This window comes from Cricetulus griseus, chromosome 2, assembly GCF_003668045.3.
Source record: "Cricetulus griseus strain 17A/GY chromosome 2, alternate assembly CriGri-PICRH-1.0, whole genome shotgun sequence".
Classification (NCBI taxonomy): Eukaryota; Metazoa; Chordata; class Mammalia; order Rodentia; family Cricetidae; genus Cricetulus; species Cricetulus griseus.
The window spans coordinates 134,957,553-134,973,521 of NC_048595.1; the positions used below are offsets into that span (position 1 = coordinate 134,957,553).

The following is a 15,969-nucleotide window of genomic DNA, read 5'->3' on the forward strand; positions in this document are numbered from 1 at the left end:
GGTGAGGATCACGTTAATCCCAGTAATACAACTTTGTTTGGGAGATATACAATTTAAAAAGCAAATCTTCAAAATTCCCTCTTCATTTTCTTAGACCATCCAGACCACTCGGCAAAGGCTTCTTATAACAGATGGGCTGAAGGCAGAATCCCAAACTCCTACAGACTCAGCCTGAGTTATTTGGAAGGCAAGAAAATGTTAACCTTGCTGTACCTTCCAGGAGATTGTTCTTCTTGAACACCAGCCTTCATTTACCTCCTAACTTAAAGGGCAGAACTTATGTATAGTCTACAAAAGCTCATCAGAAAAATAAAGAAAGGTAGAAACAGTCACAACATAAACTTAATAAGTAAAGCTGAGAGACACAGTGTAACATAACCCAAAGTTGTAGGAAACTAGTTCACTAATAAGTACACGTATTTATCCCTGGCTTATCAATGGACTTTGGGAGCCCAGTGCAGTGGAGGGATGTTCTCTCAGCCTGGACACATGGAGGACAGTCTAGGCCCTGCTCCAGATGATATGACAGACTTTGGTCATCCCCCATGGAGGACTTCATCCTCCCTGGGTAGTGGAAGGGAGGTGGGATGGGGGATTGCTGGGGGGCAGAGGAGGAGGGGAGGGAGAAGGAGTTGAGATTGACATGTGAAGCAGGCATGCTTCTAATTTAAATTTTTTAAAAAAGCAAACAAAAACCCAAACTTTATCCTCTATCCACTGAGGAGCTATAGTTTGACAGGATTTGGGAAAAGTAGAGAACAGAATTGGGTAAATTAATGTGAGTCCTGTATAAGTGTAAGAATGTAATTAAAATTATGGTAGCTTATAATTGTTAGATTACTTATGGTGTTTCCATATACCCTTAGTTTCGGTTGAACCTCTATCTCCTCCCCGTCTCTCACCTCCACTTGTTGCTTAAACTTTTCTTACCCAGATATTCCCTTCCAAGTTCACACTATAGATGCTCTACTACCCACTCTCCCTCTTAAAGAATCAGATTCATACCAAAATTTAAAAAAAAAATAGATAACTATTTTATTTTTATTATAACTATAATATTTATTTATAACTATTGCTTTATATTTATTATCAATTTTTGGCTTGCTTTTATTGCTTCTTTCATTTTTGAGATTATAATATCAATAAATCCTTTCTTCCCTTTCCTCCTTTTAAACGCTCCCATACACACTTCTTTGCTGTCTTTTAAAATTAATAGTCTCTTTTTGCATTCATTATCATCAATATTGTTCTTAATCTTATATGAAGTACAACTTAAATATTTTAAATGATATTAGTTTACTCAAATATCAAATATTTTGATTTATTTGATACATAATCATTGATGAATTACTAAGTGTAAGACTGATATCCACTGAAGAAAATAAGTAAAACCCCTTTAAGGTGTCAAAGATTCTGAATCCAGAGCTTATCATTATAACAAACAGTTATGTAGCAGACTTTCACAAAATCATCTGGAAATAACACTGTAGAATCATTTTGGAGTGAAACAGTGATAGCTATTGTTTTTCAATGAGATAAAACACAATGAACTTAAAGGAAGTGAGGTTTATTTTGACCTATGGTTTTGGAGAGATCTCCATCTTTATGGGCAGGCATGGCAGTGTGAGTGGCTTAATTTGCAGTGCTTATAAAGTAGTTTGTTCCCGTGGTCACTGATGAGAACCAGACAGCTAAACCAAAGCCAGAAGTTGGCATAACCTTCAAGGGCAAGCTCCATATCACTTGCTTCATTCCACCAGATCCGACATCTTAAAGAATCATAACCTTCAAAATAGCCCTATAGGTTGGGGACTGAACATTCAGAATAGAAGCCTACAGGACACAATTCAGACTCAGGCACCAATGAAGATCTAGAAAAAATAATTGGATGATATCACTTTAATTTTCTCAGATGAAGAGAAACAGTTAAGGAAGAGAAATGTGTGGCATTCGACAAAGAGAACAGAGACCAAGACAGAACATATCAACACTGCAAAAGTCTGTATGTAGTCTGGGGTGCAGGCAGCTGAGGTTCAGATGATCTTGGCAGTATGGGTTTATCTCACAGATGGTGGAGTACTAATGATAGACATGGAATAGAAAAGCAGTGTGGTTGAAAGTATGTTACTTTTCTCTTAGGGACACATGACAAATGTTTGGGTGTTCATAGACCCTTAGTCTCTGTTCTCAAAATGAGCCATGCTATTAAAGAGCTAAAACCACAGACCACATAGAAACAAATGAAATTGTCTGTGTCTAAATAAGACTTCATTGACAGACATTGATAGTGATCTTTGTGTGATTTTAGCATCAGGAAATATTATTTCTCTTTGAGTTTTTGAAATACTTAAACATGAAAATTAATTTTTGTATGCTATCCAAAAGAAAACAATTTTCATATCAGAATCATAAAAAGTAGTTGGCTTATTAATCGTTGCATATGAATTACCAGAACATGGTTATAAAGAAATTTCCAGAACATGGTTTTGAAGAACAAAAATGGAGTCACAGAGTCAGAAATGAGGCCTCATAAAGACTATTTCAGTATTACTTTAGAAAAAAAATGTTTAACTTTCTATTTTGATGTTCCATGAACACACTCAAGATTTTTATTTCAATAATATATATTCTTTTAGATTTGCATTTATGGTGGTTTCTTAACTTGTTGAATCTTTTTGGTCTAAAGACTCTTGTGCTCTGTCTTTAATTACTTATTTTGTAGTCTATTGCTCTCCTTCCCTGCTTCTTTAGTATTAGGGTTCCTGTACTAAACAGGCCCTTTCTGTATCATCCATATTGTGAATAGGTCTCCAGCTGCTAAACACAAAGCAAGCCCAAAGGAAAAGAAGGACTTAAACAAGTAAGAAAATCCATGCAAGAACAACATGCAAGTCAAGCCAGGAATTCTTTGCTATTTATACAACAATATGGTGGGAATTATTCTAGGAAACTGAGCACAGAAAAAATATTCTGTAGATATCAAAGAGCCAATTGGAGAAAAACAAGACACCCAGGGAAATGTAATCACCTCTGGTTCTGTAATTTGGGTTGAGTTAGTTTCAATTCTACCCATGTTCCCACAATCTGTTTAGCCACAAGGGAACTAGAAATAATCAAACAGTTAATTAAGGCCAATGAATTTAAGGTTACTTAAATTGGAATTTCTTGGTAATATGCAAGCAAAGCTTTAAGAATGAAGGAAAGGTGTTGTTTGTGGAGCAAGATTATTTTTCCAAACCCTCCTATTCTGACCCACTGTGATTGAGAGGAGCTCACATCATGACTTTCCTAGGGACATGATTTTCAAATAGCTGTAGTAGGTGACCAAAATCTATAAAATGGAAAAAGTCAAATACAGACCAACTTCCATACAGAAAATGATAAAAATACAAAGGAGCAAGCTATGTAACTCTTGAGAAGCGTCTGGCAAGTGAATATTCATATAACACACTAAAACCTACTCTACTAAAATTGTCAGTGTATCAGAGTAAAAATATCTACTTCACCCCAATCTTTTTTTCCTTTATTGAGCCTAAGTAAACAGAATTGAAACTTAAAATATTCTATTTTATACCTATGTTTTAGTTTACTTCATGCTAATAGAATATGATACATAAGAAATGTGATGCTACGATTTGAGTAATGCAGTCAGATGCATGGTGGAGAGTACTTGGGAGACAAAGGCAGGTGGGTATCTGTGAGGTCGAGGACAGCCTGGTCTACAGAGCAAGTTCCGGGACAGAGTCCAAAGCAATGTAGAGAAACCCTGTCTCAAAAACCAAGCCTAAAACCAAAACAAAAAACAAAATCAAAACAAAAACCAAAAAACAGCTAAGCACTGAGTGGAACTCCTGGAATCCAGTTGTAGAGAGGAAGGAGTGTTGAGCAAAGGGGTCAAGACCGTGATGGGGAAACCCACATAACACCTGACCTGAGCAAATGGGAGTTCACAGACACCAGACTGACAGCTAGGGAACCAGCATAGGACCAAACCAGGCCCTCTGAACATAGGTGTCAGTTGGGGGGCTTGGGCAGTCTATGGGGTCTCTGGCAGTGGAACCAGTATTTATCCCTAGTTCACAAATGAGATTTTGGAGCCCATTCCCTATGGATGGATACTCTCTCAGCCTAGATACACAGGGGAGGGCCTAGGTCCTACCCCAAATGATGTGACAGACTTTGATGATCTCCTATGGGAGGCTTCACCATCCCTGTGGAGTAGTTGGGCATAGGATGGAGGTTTGGAGGTGGGAATTGGATGATGGGAGGGAGACGGAACTGGGATTGGTATGTAAAATAATATTGTTTTTAATATAAATAAAAATTAATACAAAATTTCATTGAGAAAAAAGATTTGAGTGGTACAATGTTATGGGTATAACAAATATGCCTTTAAGAATCATTTTAGATTCCTTTTTCAGATGTTTTTTATTTTAATTAGAAACAAGATTGTTTTACATGTCAATCCCAGTTCCCTCTCCCTCCCCTCCTCCCCTACAACCCCCTCTCCAACTAAAACCCTATCACATATCTTTTCTGCTAACCAGGGAGGGTGAGGCCTTCCATAGGGGTTCATCAAAGTCTATCATATCCTTTGGGATAAGGCCTAGGCCCCCATGTGTCGTGGCTCAGTGAGTATCCCTCTATGTGGAATGGGCTCCCAAATTCCACACCTATGATAGGGATAAGAACTGAATTACTACAGGAGGTCCCGTAGATTTCTGAGGTCTCCTCACTGAATCCCATGTTTATGGGGTCTGGATCAATCCCTTGCTGGTATACCAGTTGTCAGTCTACGGACTAACAACTCCCCATTGTTCAGGCCAGCTCTTTCTGTGGGTTTCACCAGTCTGGCCTGGACCCGTTTGCCCATCACTCCTCCTTTTCTGCAACTGGTTTCCAGTTCAGTTCAGTGATTAGTTGTGGGTGTCTGCTTCTATTTCTGCCAGCTGCTGGATGAAGGCTATAGGATGGCATATAAGTTAGTCATCAATCTCATTATCAGGGGAGGGTATTCAAGGTAGCCTCTCCTCTGTTGCTTAGATTGTTAGCTGGTATCATCTTTTTTGATCTCCAGACATTTCCCTAGTGCCTGATTTGTCTGTAAACCTAAAATAGCTCCCTTTATTATGTATCTCCTTTCTTGTTTTCTTTTATTCTTCCCCTGACTCAACTTTTCTCTTCTCTCATGTCCTCCTCACCCCTCCTCTACTCCCCTTCTCATTCTCTTAGCTCCCTCCCCCACTCCTCCCATGATCCCAAGTTGCTCAGGAGATCTTGTCCCTTTCCTCTTCTCCAGGGGACCATGTATGTCTCTCTTAGGGTCCTCCTTGTTTACTAGCTTCTCTGGCAGTGTGGATTGTAGGCTGGTAATCCTTTACTTTATGTCTAAAATCCACATATGAGTGAGTACATACATGTTTGTCTTTTTGTGATTGGGTTACCTTGCTCAGAATGGTTTCTTCTAGTTCCATCCATTTTCCTGCAAATTTCAAGATTCCATTGTTTTTTTCTGCTTAGTAGTACTCCATTGTGTAAATGTACCACATTTTCTCTATCCATTCTTCAGTTGAGGGGCATCTAGGTTGTATCCAGGTTATGACTATTACAACCTGCAGAGACTGCCATTTTAGATTCTTAATTGTGGTCAAATCCTCGTGGATCTCTGGACATTTCCCTAGTGCCAGATTTCTCTTTAAACCTGTAATGGCTCCCTCTATTATGTTATCTCTTTTCTCACTTTCCTCTATTCTTCCCTGACTCAATCTTCCTGCTCTCTCATGTCCTCTTTCCTCATCCTCTTCTTCCCTTCTCTTTCTCCTAACTCCCTCTCCCCTCCCCCAGTCCCCACATGATGTGACAGACTTTGATGATCCCAAATAGAATGCCTCACCCTCCCTGGAGAGCAGAATGTGGACAGGAAGGGGGCTTGATGGGGGAAATGGGAGGTTGGAGGGAGAGGAAACTGGGATTGATATGTGAAATAAGATTGTTTATAATTTAAATTTTAAAAAGAGTCATTTTATGTCCAAGTTCCTTTAGTAGAGCAATTATAGTGAGTTTTGACCCAGGACTCTTGACCTCTTTAATCTCAGGTTTTGGTCACTTTAGCATCTTCAGGAATTGATTCCATCTCATAGAATGGGCCTTAAATCCAATTAAAAATAAAAAGTAGCTGTTTACTGCATAACAATTTTGCAGCCATTGTACCCATAAATCTTTCAAGCTGGTCTCTACTTCAGGCTGGAGTGGTTACAGATAGGTAAGATTGATTACTCCATTTCATCTCTGATAGTGTTAACAAAACTGCCAACATCATTAATGCTTCTCAGTATGTTTGAAGCTTCTGGTTGGGAAACAGATCAATTTCTCCATATTCAAGGATATATATATATATATATATATATATATATATATATATATATATGATGTCTTCAGCAATATGATCTTAGCATTGGGTTGTGGAAAGTTATCAGTAGCCTTAGCAATAGCCTGTAGTGTTGGTAAGATCTGTGGAAACTATTTGTCCAACAACTCAACAAGAGAGAACCTATTCCTGGTCTAAAAGTTCTACCCCTCAGTGTCCCTTCTTGCACCAGGGAAAAATACTAATCCACTACCAGATGCTCTACCCTGCCTGGGGTGTGGTGGGTGGATGGGGTAGGGGGGTAGGTTGGGGGTGGGGAGGAGGGATGGGATAAAAAAAAGTTCTACCCCTATCCAGGAAGCTTTTGAAAAAATGGATGCCTGCTGGAAAATGGAAAAAATAGTTTCTTTGTGTTGGTTTGGTTTCTTGTTTTGTTTTTTCCAGTGGAGGGTCACTGATGTATAAACCATACCCCATGGCAGGCCCTGTGGCAGACCCCATGCTTAGTAGTAGTTGCTTAACACACAAAATAATGAACTCCATGTTCTTTTACTGCTTGTTTAGTTTGATTTTACATGCTTTTGTCTTATTTTTTGTTTGCTAATTTTAATACTTGGTTTTTGGTTGTGTTGAGACATATGGGGAAAGAAAATGAGTAAAATTGGGTGGGTATGAAGATGGGTAATCACTTAGAAGAATTTGAGGGGGAAATAATATGATCAAATATATTTTATGGAAAAGCATAATAAAGAAAGGTAATTTTATTGAACAAATTCTCATTACTTTGTCTAGGAGTAGTACTTATTATCAGAATGCAAAATTTCGAGAATTAAGATTTCAAAATCAAAATCAGTGTAGCAATGTATATGATGGGATTCTTCCTGGCTGCTTTAAAAAAAGAAGTTGTGAAAATAAAAACAAGGCATTAAGCTGTTAGGATAGGTTTATATATCCAAAGTGTTCATACAGTTTATGCTGAAAAACCAGGACATAATCAGCTCAGTGATCTTCCTATGGAGCACACAAATTCATTTATAGGAATTTTTTGCTTATACTGTGCCAAATGCTTAAACATTTCCTGATATTAGATTGATACACCAATAAGATGTCTATGTTTTTCTGTTTCTCCAGTTGAATACTCCAACCAAACTGTGGAGTTGTACATGTTATGTTTCAATCTTATGTTTCAATCTTGTACTTCCCCCTTAAGATTTAGAAATGATATCTTTCCAAATGTAATAGAATTCAAGAAAGTCAGTAGTATGAACCTTAATCCAAATGAGTAGTGCCTTGTTAAGGACACACAATGACTCAGAGAGAGAGAGAGAGAGAGAGAGAGAGAGAGAGAGAGAGAGAGAGAGAGAGAGAGAGAGAGAGAGAGAATGGAGAAAGAAAATTATGTGTCAATGTTATGGTCAGTAAATGCCTTGTGCATCTTCCAGAACCTTCCAGCCAATCCAGCCAAGAAACATACCAGGGACTGGCAGCTAAGAGTGAGGCAGAAGACTCTCCTTCAAAGACTCTACTAGCATCTTAATTTCTAACCTTTAAAACTGTGAAGAAATGGATTTCTTTTATAAAGCACCCAGTTTGATGTACAATGTTAGAACAGTCCTTGAAATCTGACACAGTGCCTGAAGGTGACATGTCTGACATATAAAATAAATTCACTGTAGTATCAACTTTCTTTCCAGAGTCCTTATTTCACCTTGGTAATGTAGATGCATAGGAACATAGTATTCTAAACTCTGGTTTTATGAGCACTAAACTTTTGATTTTGTAACTTTAGTTTAACATTTAAAGGGGATGAATTGCTAAAATAATAAATATTTATTGGGTGCAATTTTTTCTTTACTGAATAGAAAACATTTAGAAGTCAAAGAGATGCTTTTCTTTGTGTAGCATGGACAAGGAGAAATATTTATAGAAGTGAAGTTTCAGAGGTATATTTAGAAGAGGTATTTTTATTTTCAGAATATCAACTTTGTAACCATCATCCTATTCTGGGAATAGCAAAATTATTTTCTTTCCATGGGATGAGCACAGGGGAATAACATTATACAAGGGAGAATTACATATGAGTGCATCACAATATTTAAAGCCCTCTGTTCTGTTGACTATAACTTCAGGTGGGTACCCATGAGTATAGTAACCATCTGGCTTTTTCCTGCCCTACTCTCCAAGCTTTCTATTCAATTCAAGAAAAGCAGCTTATTTGGGAACATATCATTTAGACCTTTGGGGTTCTAGAACTTTTAGCATATGAGGTTAATGACAGTTCCTTAGAGTACTGATACATCCTGTCATGGGAATTGGGAAACCCTGATAATGTCATGTTTTACTTTGATTCCATTCAGGATATGAATGTGGGCATCCACAAATTATATCTACCATCCTCACTAAAGGGTAATATATGGCATCTACCTGGTCTTGAACTCTGAATTTCTAGGTCCTCTAAGTAGCTTTTATGGAGTAGTTCATTATAGTAATAGATATAGATGGTTAATGCTTGAACAGATGAGTCCTAATGCTATTTGTATAAACACCATTCTTCCCCACTTAAAAAGACACTGGTTACATTTTGACAAAGGCAAACCAACAGATCATTGCTAGGGTGAAAAGATGGTTTTCTTCAGGGATATGGCCTCTGAGAAGCTATCCATGTGCCAGTAGATGGCCCTACATCCATGCATATGCAGTCAATGCTAAGTGTGCTCAGTGGTTTTTAAAACAGAGCATATGAAGAAGGAAAGAGGAGGACTGGAGAGGAGGAGGGGATTGGATTTGACCAAAAAAATTATACACAAGTATGAAATTTCAAACAATAAGTGTGTCTGAGGCTTCTTACAAGAAAAATACATATAATAAATACAGATATATTTAAAGAAATGCCACCATATTCCTAAGCTGGCTTTTGCAATGTTTAGTTTGCTAGAGATATCAAGTGGCTAGTTTTACCTTATTTCAGCATGTATTTACTAAGCAGCATGAATAATTAGCTCTGTTTTCCTATATTGTATCAATAATTGAGACTATGTCTACACTTACATAGTACATAAATATATAGAACTTATAAATATAAAGCCAAAGTATAAGGTAGAGACACATCATTAAGTATCATGAGTCCAGTATTACTATGAACTTATGGATGGAGGGCATCAGTTATGAAGTCAATTTATAAGCATGCACACTTACAAACTTCATGGACATTAGCATACTTTGATAAAAATGGATACTACTGAGTTATTTATCCCTCACAATTATATCACTAACCTTATAGTTTCTCAATAAAGAAATAACATATTATTGTTTTTTATGCTGGAAAAGAGTTTCTGATCTGCTTTAAGGCAATATCAGACTGTCAGAATTTTCAGACTTGATTTCCTTCACTCTTTTATAATGCCTAATAAATTGGCTTTTGACAAATATAGACAGAGGTCACATTTCTTTTGTCCATGTATTGATAACAGTTCTGAAGTTTGATAAGACTTAGATTAAGGGCATGCATGATTTTATGCCTGATGAGGGGTTGTTTTCTGCTAAAGGATAGCATCTCTTGGTAAGTCTTCAACTGGTGGGAGGGACTGAGAGATCCTCATACAGCACTTCTATAAGTGACCTTATCTCCAAACCAAATCATTTTCCCCAAAGCTCTACCTAAATATCATCACAATGAAGATTATTGTTCCTTTGCTTGTTTATGTAGGATCACTCTACACAGTCTCAAACTCACAACTGAAATTCACTATGTAGGCCATGATTGTAACAAATGCATCTTGAACTTGATATCTTCCTGCCTCAGTGTCCCAGTGCTAGGATTATAGGTGCTATCACTCCTGGCTGAGAGTTGTGTATATTATGAGTTTTGGAAAAATACATATAGAGGAAAGCAGGATGTATAAGAAAGTTTCATATGTCATGTGAGGCTTAGCAGAAGCTAATGTGTGGATATGCATTACATCCATGATCATAATTTGTGTTCTCTGGCCTGGATTCTATAATTTTATTATAGATATATGGAGAAAGTTATATATATGAGAAAAGGCAAAATTAATCAGACATATACAATGAGGAAAAAATAAAACAAACCAAAACCTCTTGGGAAATAGTTGACCCCAAAGTACAAGTTCACGTATAACGTTAGAACCTAAGCTTGTTTTTGTAACTAAAGAGTTTGGAACAAATGAGAGAAATTTCTCAAAATGTCATCAAAACTACCTTATTATATGTACCTTACTAATCTGGAGAAACTGACATCACTAAGCAGGAAGAAATTAAGGATGAGATGGGATTGATTAAATGGCACAGTAAGGATTCATTGAGCTTTCATTGTAACATTGCCATGATAATGCCACCTTCTTATATAGAATGTATAACAGTAGGTCTGGAGGTTTCTAGAAAATCCTGCTAAGTGTTCCTTACAACAATATTTCTTAAGCTGATAAAGATGTACTTAATTATTCTTGTTGAAAAGGATGATTGAAATCCAAACACATATATGGGAAAATTTCTGTCGACAAACTTATGGATTCAAAGTTTAAATTTCGGATGACATTTTGGTATTGATCAGTGTGGCACATTCACTCAAGGAGTATGTCTCAGCAATCTAAAAATTCTATACAATATACATGCATGCATATATGTTTGTTTGTTTCTCATTTCATTTTTAGGTTTTTTATTCTCAGTAGTCTGGTTCGCACTTACATGTGTTGCACATGAAACAACTGTATTATAAAATGCTACAGTATAAAAGTAACGTTGAGCCATTTGGAGAAATGAGCTATTGGAAAGTCAAGGCTTCGAGACTTTCCACAGAAGAAAATATAAAGAAATTGTGCTTCTCGTTTATAGAACTTACTGTATTGAAAACATTAAAACATGAAGACCTGTAGGTAGTTAGAGAGCAAGAGGTCACATGTTATACACATGACATGCTTTCAATGATCATAAAATCACAAGGGATCTTCAAGTCCCATTACATTACCTGCATATATGAGTGCAGAGATGATTTATGCCATCAAGTTTCTTGAAGAACTTGCACAGATGTTGCCTGGGAGGATTCAAAGATTCCACCTTGCAGTGCAGCTACTCCATTATTTAAGAGCTGTCTGTGGACATGCTACTTCTTGAATCCAACCTCTGAACTTAAATCATTCAGTTTCTCCTGGCTGGTTCCAACTATCTGTCCTCAAGTGCACTCTGCAAACCCTAGGCAGTGTCCTCACCATAGTGCATATTCAGCCACTCATGTCACAGCACATCTCCTTATGTCACATTTGCAGAAATGGTCCTTTTACATAAATACGTCAGTTCTAAGTACTCTAGTTGTATATCATCTTGCTGATTTTTAGCCTTGAACTACATACAGCCTTTTGAAATTTATTTTTAGTGTTGATCTTGTGCTGTGGCTGTTTCAAGGTTTCAATATCATACTACAATCATTACTGAGTTAGTTTTTACAATTATGTTCCAAACGAAACATATGTATAATTAGTAATTGGATAAATTTAGTAATGTCCAAGGGAAGCCACCTTTCACAGGTTTTGCTGCTCCTTGCACAGATGTTGTATTTCTATGACATTTCTCTTTTTTACTTTTAAGGAGATACTAAATTATCACATGGGTTTTTCTGAAAATCTGAATCATGAAGACTATATATCTTCAAATATGCAGAGGAGAGGAATTAAACCATACAGAGTTCTGTGTTGTTAATGATAATCTATGGTCACTGGAACTAAAGAGCTTTTACATGCCCTCTTCACAGCTCCCCGTAATTAGATCCTCTCATTAGAACATAATCCATTCATCACTTTCAATGTACAGATAATGAGATGATTGATGTCTTTGCCACTGGCTACATGATATAGAAAGATTGTATATGACTTTTTAATAATTTAACAGAAAAAGACTGTCTACATTTATTTCACATTCATATGCTTCTCCTTTTTTGGTATACTTATTTTTCTAAATTGATATGGAGAATTTTTTTCATTAACTCTCTGGTATTAGCATTGTTAGAGGACATCAGTAAAATAGAATTAATGTAATTGGGCTTTTATCTATGAATTAGAAAAATAAGACATAATTTTAGCAATTTTCAAAGGCTCTTGATGCTTAATAAAATCTAAAATATATGTATATTTTACCATGACTCAATTACATTGATGTTTCATAAAAGTACATATAAGCTATGTGACAATACACCCATATATACAACTTACATATTGTTATTCTAATTTACCAAAATTAATTATTAGAAATTATTAAGCGTATTGTGTTAATCTATTAATATGATCATTTTATAATTTACAGTAACTGGCTTTCTGAGTAGGCTAAAAATAATAGGATACAAGTAAAGGAAAACTGTACTTCTCTCTAATGTTCTGCTTCAAAATATTCTTTGGACAACACCTTCCAGACTGTTTAAATAAATTTCCACAATTCTTGTAATTTTCTAATGCTTCAAACAAGCATCATAGCCAGGCAGAGTAGCAAGCAAACAGAACTGAAGCCATATCCCAGTGATTAGCAGCTCCAGTCATGAGAAAGTTTAAAGCCATGCTTTCATCCAGGCACTTGCTCATCTTTTCCATTCATTTTAGATTTGCACAGGGACTCCAGAACCCCAGTTGGGAACGAAGTTTTCTTTTGTTGTTAGCTTCCTTCTGTTTTCTCTTCTGACTTTTGCTATTTCCCAGGTCAAAACAAAGTCAAATTTGAGATGAGCATATCAGTGACTTCTAGCAGTTGCTCAGCGGTTCCCACCTGGTTAGTGTCTCTGTTTTGCAACACTAGCTTTTGCAGAAAGGTGTTTTCTTCAGAGATATCACCTCACTTATCAATGTATGGCGTAGCCTAGCTACTGTCCACAAGTTATGCACACCCTATAACAGTGCCCTCTTCTGTCAACCATCCAGAGTAGCACCTCTTATCACCTTGATCTCTTGAACTACTTGACCCAGTGTAAACTCCAACCCTCAATATAAATAGGAGGTGCAGAAACACAGCCCCTTTACTCCTTAGTTCTACATTTCCTTTTAGCAAAAACAGAAACAAAAAAATCCAAAAGCAAACAAACACAAAAAACCCATGTCTTGGGTGAACTAGGGTATGGGATACTGTGCATGGAGCAAGAACCAGGTTCAAACTCCTTGCTAACAGCAGATGAAGCTCTTGAGAACTGTCTTGTAGAATTCTTCTTGAAATGCATGTGTTGCTCTTACATGTTACTTAACTCAGCAAGATACCAGCTGGGGAGAGTAATGCCACTGTGGATGTCCAAAGAGAACTCGAACTCAAAAGAGATTCTGAAGGTTAAAGAGGTAGCAATATTCCATGTTTTCTGAGGTGTGTGTGGGACTAGTTAATATTCCAACATTCTTTAGAATGTTAATGGTTCTGACCGCCATAGCTAGCGTTGTTCTGAATGTGTGACCTCCCTTTGTAGGAACTGATGTAAAGCTGAGGGCTAATGAGCATGCCTGTATTCAATTATTGTGTCTGATGATTTCTTTTTTTATGTCTCTTTTAGGGTCTGCTTTGTCACCTAGGTTCTCTGGGGTTGTGGCCTGTACTGGTTGTCCTTTGCTTTATGTCTAATATCCACTTTTAGTGAGTACATATTATATTAGGGTCTCGGGTGTCTAATAATTTCTATTAGATTGTGGATACTCAGACTCTACTGTCAGTTTCAGAGTTTCAGTGACAACATGATGAACACAGGAATGAAGCATCTAATTTAAAATTTAGAGAATGATTAGTACACTTGCATATCATAGTGTATTTCACAGGAAGTTGAGTATACATTTAAAAGCTTTATGTCAGTAAGTACCAGGATGTGTGTATTCATCACTAAATAGGTGGTAAGGAAGGAAGAGGAGTCTTACATTAGGCACCGAACAACAAACTATTGAACAAGTGCATGCAATTTGTGGGAAGTTTGGGGAAGTAAAAGGTCACTGGTGTAGAAGCTATTAACAGCCTTAAAAAGCTATTGGTTCTTTGTTCTTTCACGTTCTCTGTGTATCATTTCATCATATAATTTGGCCTGATATCATTGAAACGTTTTTAACTGAAGGTGCATGTGTGTGTGTGTGTGTGTGTGTGTGTGTGTGTGTATGCACATATATTTATCCATTATCAACCATCTTACTATTTTGAACTTTACAATCATGTATGATAAGTAGGCATTATACTTTTCAAACTGAAGAACTTTGGCTAATAACTGCATCATTTCTAAGCCTCCATTTCAGCGAAGACTCAGCAATTAATTTTTTACTAAAATTGCTGCAAGAGCTTAATAATGCAAGATATTTAGCCCCTTGGTGATATGTATCTAGAGCAAATGATAAAATGATAACTTCTAGCACATATTTTGTATGTATGTATGGATTCATCAGTGCTCAAGAAGTATAAATCAAATCAAAGATTATTTATAGCCTCAAAGTAGATTGGAAGAGTTTTTACTAAACAAATATTACTGCAATGTACTCTTTCAATATTCTTTAAATGACCCATTTTCCCAAAAGCCATCTACAAATATCATTAATACATCAAGTTCATGAAACAGAATCTCACATTGTAGTGTTTTTAAAATTAATTTAATTTAAGATGCTGTTCTCTGATATGATTATTTTACAGATAGCATGAAGTTAGATATTGACTTGGGTCAATTAATTATAATATTGCTTCCAAAACATCACATATTATTAGCATTTAAATCAGAAAAATAATTCAAATAAATAACTTGTGAAAGGTTATTCAACAAGGCTTAGATTTTACTCAAGTAGCAGGTGAGAAGCTATTTTTAAACTATGTTATATAGCTAGAAAATACATCAGTTAGAAACAGTTAAAAATAATATTCATGATATGATATGGATCTTTATGGATGTATAACTTTGCTATGCTCAAATGCCACACATAGAATGTCAGTATAACTCTTGTTTTATATAACAGTAGTTGCTTATATATGCAAGCATTCTATTTACAGGTAAAGTTAACTAATTTTAATCTCTGATTACTATTCCTGGAAGATAGAGCTATGCTTAAACAAGCATGAACAGAAAATCCATCAGCAATTTCTTAACCGCTTTGAAAGTACTTCAGGGTATTGAAATACACATCTAAAAATTTTGATGAAGCTTTGCTGTAAGTTAAAGTAAGAACCAGTCATGTAAGAAGACAACAATATTCAGAATTTTATTTACTTATTTACAAATACTTTCAATAGATGCCCAGTGAACTGTGATATGAATCTGTATTTTATTATTACAATAACACACATGATCTTTTGAGAGCTCATTTAGAGTTTCTAGCATGGAAGCACAGTTACTTGTACACCATGATAAAGATTAATTCTCTTTCACCATAAGAACACAGTTCACACAATGATGTAAGTGGTACACATGGAGAGTCACAGAGACTGAAGTGGTAATTACATAGTCACAGACCATGTATGGGTCTGAGCTAGGTCCTCTGAATATAAATTATGTTTGTGTAGCTGGGTGTTCCTGTGGGACTCCCAACAATTGGAGATGGAGGTATCTTTGACTCTTTTGGCTGCTCTTGGTACTCTTTTCCTCCTATTGGGTTGCCTCATCC

General features: G+C 36.4%; 1 protein-coding gene across 1 annotated transcript in view; it reads right to left on the reverse strand.

The window, feature by feature from the left end:
- The window catches only part of Ralyl (RALY RNA binding protein like), a 322,662-nt gene that overhangs the window by 259,721 nt on the left and 46,972 nt on the right, over positions 1–15,969 (reverse strand). The window lies entirely within an intron of this gene.